This window comes from Limulus polyphemus, unplaced genomic scaffold, assembly GCF_000517525.1.
Source record: "Limulus polyphemus unplaced genomic scaffold, Limulus_polyphemus-2.1.2 Scaffold12978, whole genome shotgun sequence".
Classification (NCBI taxonomy): domain Eukaryota; kingdom Metazoa; phylum Arthropoda; class Merostomata; order Xiphosura; family Limulidae; genus Limulus; species Limulus polyphemus.
Genome location: NW_013678588.1, coordinates 3,285 through 9,815, shown reverse-complemented (window position 1 = coordinate 9,815; position 6,531 = coordinate 3,285). Strand labels below are relative to the sequence as shown.

Below are 6,531 nucleotides of genomic sequence, written 5' to 3'. Positions count from 1 at the left end.
TTTGATTATTTTCAGGATTTTTAGGAAAGGGACACTTTCATCTCTGCTTGACTAATAACATTTTACAATAGTAAATGTAATACTTACTTTTCCAACAAACAAGTTTTGAAATTTCATTTTCTATTCGATGGACAGACCTAAAGGATAACGTGTTATCTTGTTATAGTTTTAACTGTACTTATTCCTATTACATTCCTGTAACTCAATTTGTACTAACATCAGTTAACAACTGAAATCAATGATCATTCATCAGTCATATGCAATAACATCATCTGCAGATATCCATAACAATAAAATGTACAAATGTTAAAATGGACTTTTTATATTTTATTTTGGCTACAAATCCACAAAAGATTTTGTTTTTAACAATTTACAGCCAAAAGTTAGCTTAAGTTTCATCACTAAATAAAATAAATTCCAACTCAGTAAGAAAAATCCTCCAATAATCAGGATATGTCTGTTATATTCTATTTTTCTTAAATATACTTATTTAACTGACTTCAAAAGACCACAAAGCTTTAGTTAGATAAAACTTTAATTTTAATTGATGGTTTACAAAATTCTATTACTTTCATGGCCTGGATAAAAAACACTTCGGAATCACATAACTATTAATAGTTCCATATCCTGTATGAATTCTATAAATATTACATGCAGTAGCAGAATCTACTTACACCTCGTATGGTGAAAAATTAAAACATTTCAAGATCATTTTAAACATAATTAACTATTAATTACCTGGTAAGACTGTGCATCAAATGACTCTTTACAACTTTTTTTTTATGGAGTCGTTAAAGAAAAATATGCCTTTACCATGTAATAAATTGGATGGTCTCAACTTATATCTTATCATTAACTTAAATTGGGACACCTTTTACAATTATCTTAATACTGAATTCAACAGTTCAAAGCAAAAAATAAAATATAGAATACGTGGCATCTTACATTTTGAAAAAATTTCTTGTGAGTAAATCTTAAAATAACAACTGCTTACAGACTATTTCGAAGTAAAACAATAAAACAAATTAGCACTTACAAACATAACTTGGATTCACCTGCTTTTCTACATGTTTCAGCTCTTCTTTCACCTCCTCTATTCCTCGAACCAATATCTGATGGACTTCAGTCCCTGTAAGAAAGATATTGAATGTCTTCTATGTGGCTTGTTACAATTAATTTAAACACACTTGTGCACAACTGATCAGTTAAATAGTGTCAGTCAGATTTCTCAGAAGTCTAACATGTTTAGACATCATTTCAAATGTGCAACAAACAGCAAGGACTAAATATGTTACAAAAAGTACTTTACTTCAGTAATTAGCATGTATGGATGGAAAGATCACCCATTCACTGTATCTAGTAGCTATCATCTGGGTTTTGCACAAATCACTTTTTGTACTGTAAACAAGGTTAAGTCATAATGTAAGCTTATAGCTTTCAAGCTTCTTGCTTTACTGAGATATAAGTAAGAAAGCCAAACTCGCATGCCATATCCCTTCAATTATAACATTTTAAGGTCATCTTCAGCATAATTAATTATTCATACCAAGAGAAATTGAAAACTGAATTTTCAAAAAAGTTTCAACCCACACTTTAATTATAATCTTAGGCTCTTTTCTTAACTTTATCAAGTGGAGGCATGGACAATAATGATGTGGTAAAGCTCCAAAACAGTCTCAATATAATGTACTTAACCTGCTTTTCAAAGATTAAAGATGCTTCAAGTTGTTTCACTAATAACACCTTACAATATTCAAAGTAATACTTACTTTTCTACCATAAACAAATGATCATCTTCCATCTTGTCTTGTGTCAACAGACCTAGAGGATAATGTATAACTATCAGTGTTGTCTTGTTGTACTTTCAACTGTAATTCTTTATATTACTACTTCTATAACCCAGTTTATACTTGCATCAGTTAACAAGTGAAATCAATGATCATTCATTAGTCATATGCAGTTAACATCATCTGCAGGTCTATATAATAATCAAATGTTACAGTGGACTTTATATTTTATTTTGGCTACTAACACAAGAAATGATTTGTTTTTAACACCTTACTGGCACAAAGTATGCTTAACTTTCACCATGTTGATTACTAAATAAAACAAATTCTCCCCAAGAAAAAAATCCTGTGATAGTCAGGATATTTTATTTGTTTTATTTCCTTTTTCTTAGTTGCATTTTTGTTTTAATTGACTGTGAAAAATCAGTAACCTATTTAACTCTATGATGCCCAGATTAATGTATTCTTCCCCCATGAGGAAAGATCACCCATTCACTTTAAGCTATGAGCTGATCATCCGAATTTGGCATAAATCACTTGTACTGTAAATGATGCTATGATACAAAGTAAATTCTAGCCTTAAAGCTTCTCGTTGTACTTAGATGTAAGGAAGATGTCAGAATCCCATGCCATATCCCTCCTATCACATCCAATATTTCAAAAACATTCAATTCTTTCTGACATATGTTACTGGATTATTAATAACCTATATGTGGAGAATATTTGGTTTGGCTGAATTTTCTATTAGACTAGCTTGTTCAGCTGACAGATTTGAAATGTTCAGCCTGTTTCATTGTTTGACAATATGGACATTGAATCAGCCAAGTAACAGAATTCTTTAAAAACTTTTTACAACTTAATTATAATGCCAGTTAAATTATGATTTTAGGACATTATTTTTTGTTGCAATTATTTGTTTTAAGTTGCTTATATGAAATTAAAACTAACAGTATGGTACACCAACACTGTTTTAAATAAAGTATGGTTACAGTTCATCTTATGGATGGCAAAAAAAAAGTGGTCTAGATAAAGTAAGTACCAAATTTCTTGTTTTTAGTATATGTTTATTTGCTGTTAAAAAATAACTAAAATGTAAAAGTTAGATGAGGTAAAAAAGTTTAATGAAAAAGTAATTCTAATAACTTGTGATATTACACACACTACACATCACAATGCATGACTGTGATTAATTTGATGATGTGTGCCATTTACTTGACTCTTTGTTTATACATAGATGTCCTATGTAATCAATAGATTGGCTGTACCCTGATAAGGTCTAAGTGCAAATGTAAAGCACCAAAACTAAATGCAAGGTCTAATAGCTTTGGTTGTAAGAATACATTGTGTGTGTGTGTAATAATCTATTACAATATGTAGTTATTTTAGAACGAAAAAAAACTGTTCATTTTACCTTACATTGCTGATTTCACTAGTTATTTCGGATACATAAAATAACATAATATAGTTTACTGAAAAAAATCTTTTGTTATTAGTTTTGGATGTTCTTATGGTTATTCAAGTGAAAAATACAAGATGAAAAAGTATTTGTATTTTCGACATGAAAACCACCTTGTACTCAGGCTAGTCAAAGTCTCAGTCAAACTGACTCAATAAATTCACTGACAAATCTTTAGTAAAAATACTTCATTGAAAATTCTACTTTTGTTTCTGCAACGGACTTTTTATACTTGCTAAAAGCTTGCAGTTTTGGTGAAGATAGACATTACAATTCATAATTACATTAAATATTAATTTTCAAATACAGTCAATCCAAGGGGCCTACCCTATGTACATATCATTACAAATGAAAAATAAAAGGAAAACACAGAAAAAATGGCAACTAGACACAAGTAACATAGCAACTAGACACAAGTAACATAGCAACTAGACAGTAAGTAGCATATCAAATAGACAGCAAGTAACATAGCAACTAGACAGTAAGTAACATAGCATCTAGACAGTAAATAACATAGCAGCTAGACAGTAAGTACTTCAATAATAGTGATCAGCAACAAGTTCAAGCGTGTTTAGAAAATATATTTTTAGATGAATTTATTACTTAAAAAAAAACTTTTCGACAAAAACTTCAGACTCAGGTTGGTTCTGTGCAGGCAAACAAATTATATTTCTACCTTGGCTTCAGTAGAGCCAGTTCCTGCAACTCCACCAGTTCTTCTGAACATACATAAACATCCTGCTCATACTATTTTATCTTGATTGTGTACATCACAGAATTTCAATGTCCAATAAATTTTGTACAAATACTTTTAATAGGCCATGCAAAGTTAATTAACTGGTTCTTAAGTTACCTTTTACTTTCAACTAGTGATAAGAATTGCTAAGAATATATAGTAACTAGTACAAGACTAAGAATTAAAAATTAAACAGGAAAGCTATACAGAAACAACAATTGTTTGCTCTTTTTGACTGTTTCATGAATGTCTTGAGCATTACTTTCTCAAGTGACCTTAATAAACAAACATATGGTAATCTAACATACAAGTTTCATAAACTTTTGTAGAATGCATCACCATTTAACCAATAATCTATACAAGTATAATAATAGTACTGTCTGTTGTATGTCCATGTAACTACTTCAAAGGGTGTGAGTGTATCTTCACCAAAATTGGTATGCAGGCTTATTAGGTCCATACAAATTTTCAGTTTTGCATTCTGCAGTTCTTATGAGCATTTTATACCACTACTTCATCCCCTGTTGATGGATCTTCACCAAATCTGGCTTGAAGATTTGTTGGGTTCATGCGGAGATACATTCAAATTTGTGGTTTCACATTTTCTGTGTTGCAATTTTTTACAATCACATATAAGGAAAGCAACTTTTCATGTCCTAATATAACATTTTGTTAATCATGGATTTATATAGCTTCCGCCCAGGGTACTCCAGCTAATATTTCAATAACACTGGCTTACTTGTTTGTCAGTTCTTCTGAATAACCAGTAAAGTTAACACACATAAAAGTTAATATTAAAATAAATGTATTATTAATCTTTACCCTAATTCAGACTTGTAAATGATCAATATAAGATTAATAAAAACAACAGTTCACCAACTTAATCTAGTTCACACCATAAGTTGTTGTTCATAAATTCTAATGAGATATTCTCAACCACTATTGTGTCAATCATATCCAAACTGACTTGAACAACCCTGGCATTGAATGAAAAGCCTCATCATCAATGGATATAGCAGATATAGTGTGGTTGATAAACTTGATTTTTCTTTACTTTCTTTCTTAAGTTCTAAGATTTATTGAGTTAAAGCAAACAAATTATAGTTAACATTTATTCTCCATCTAGGGGTCAGGCCAAAATACTAACCTATGTACATTAATTGATTAAGTTAATCAAGAACTTGGGAATAAAACCAAGACAATAATGTTAATATCATATGATTTAACAAAACACTTGGGCCAAAACCCCTAATTTGAAAAACCACCTTAACACATATCACCTAATTGAACATAATAAATGTGTAAAAACTACAAAGTTTCAACTTAAACATTTAAAACTGCAAATACTGAAATAATTTCTTGAACAGCAAATATGTGTAATTGTCATGCTTATTTAGTTGACTGCAAATTGTACTACTAGAACTAATAACTAAAACTAAATTTTACTTCGATTAAGAAACTGATTCGTGTTGTTGTCTAGGCTAAGTATAAAATATTTTATTTCGTCATTTTTTAACATTTATTTGTAGAATATGCGTTTTCAAGTTTTGAATTTTCGTAAAAACTCGTCTGAGCCGTTCAACTTAAACAGTTAAACTTCAATTTCAAGTCAACTTCAAAGCTAAAATTAAATGTTAAAAAACAATCGTATTCCGTTTCAAGTAGGTACGTAATTTTATTTTTAATAATTTATACATAGAATAAAAAACATAACTAGAAATACTTCGTATCTGGTTAATGCTAATAGTAATAGCAAAAAATTAAAAATGGAAAACAAAATATTACTGAGTAAATAAACTACTCAGATTCACTTTGAATTTCCCTTGGTAAAAATATAATTAGTATTAGTGGTAGTACTAGAGATGGGTCTAAATTCGACTTAATTAGTATTTTTATGAATAACAGAAACATGAAATACGTTTTTAAATATTTCATTTAAATTATCTTTCAAACTATGTAAAACAAATATCGTGTATTTTTTAGGTGAATTTAAAGATCTAGGAGATTTTTTAACTTAACTAAACACATTTTTTCCAATTCAACACCAATTTACCCACAAATAGTACAAAGTGCGGTATTCGGATGAATAGTTAAATTTTGAATAACATAGGCGGAAACCCAGTATTCACAGCAGATGCGCACGCATTGCCAGTAAAATGTTGGCTCGAGTCTACAAGTTCTAGCATTCTCTCTGAAGAGGGTAGAAGATTAATGTAAATTCTATATATTTTGCTCTAGATACCGAAATGGAATCTATGGAATTCCGAAATGTTTATGTGTGTCATTTTTAATGAATAACTAATATTGTTCATCACAAGTGTCGTAATCCTTTCATCAGTATACTTTGTATTCCTTCGAACCAAAAATAAATGAATTTCTTCTAAAACTTTTATGGGTAGACAATTAATAATTATTTACTATGTGTATGAGATGGTATTCCTTCTTTCTGTGTTATTATTTCTATATATGTGTTGTTACGTATCTGCTTGTTTGTTAATTTCCGGTATAAATTATTTCTGAGGAACTTCAGCGATACAAGTCCCTTCTTGATC

General features: G+C 29.7%; 1 long non-coding RNA gene across 1 annotated transcript; it reads right to left on the bottom strand.

Moving 5' to 3' along the window:
• Positions 1-44: 44 nt before the first annotated feature.
• On the bottom strand, positions 45-6,092 carry LOC111084038. Its single transcript, XR_002609368.1, has 4 exons — positions 6,033-6,092; positions 1,770-1,821; positions 1,037-1,129; positions 45-137 (listed from the first exon to the last, which is right to left on the bottom strand). It is a non-coding gene; the product is annotated as an uncharacterized LOC111084038 (long non-coding RNA).
• Positions 6,093-6,531: the final 439 nt, after the last annotated feature.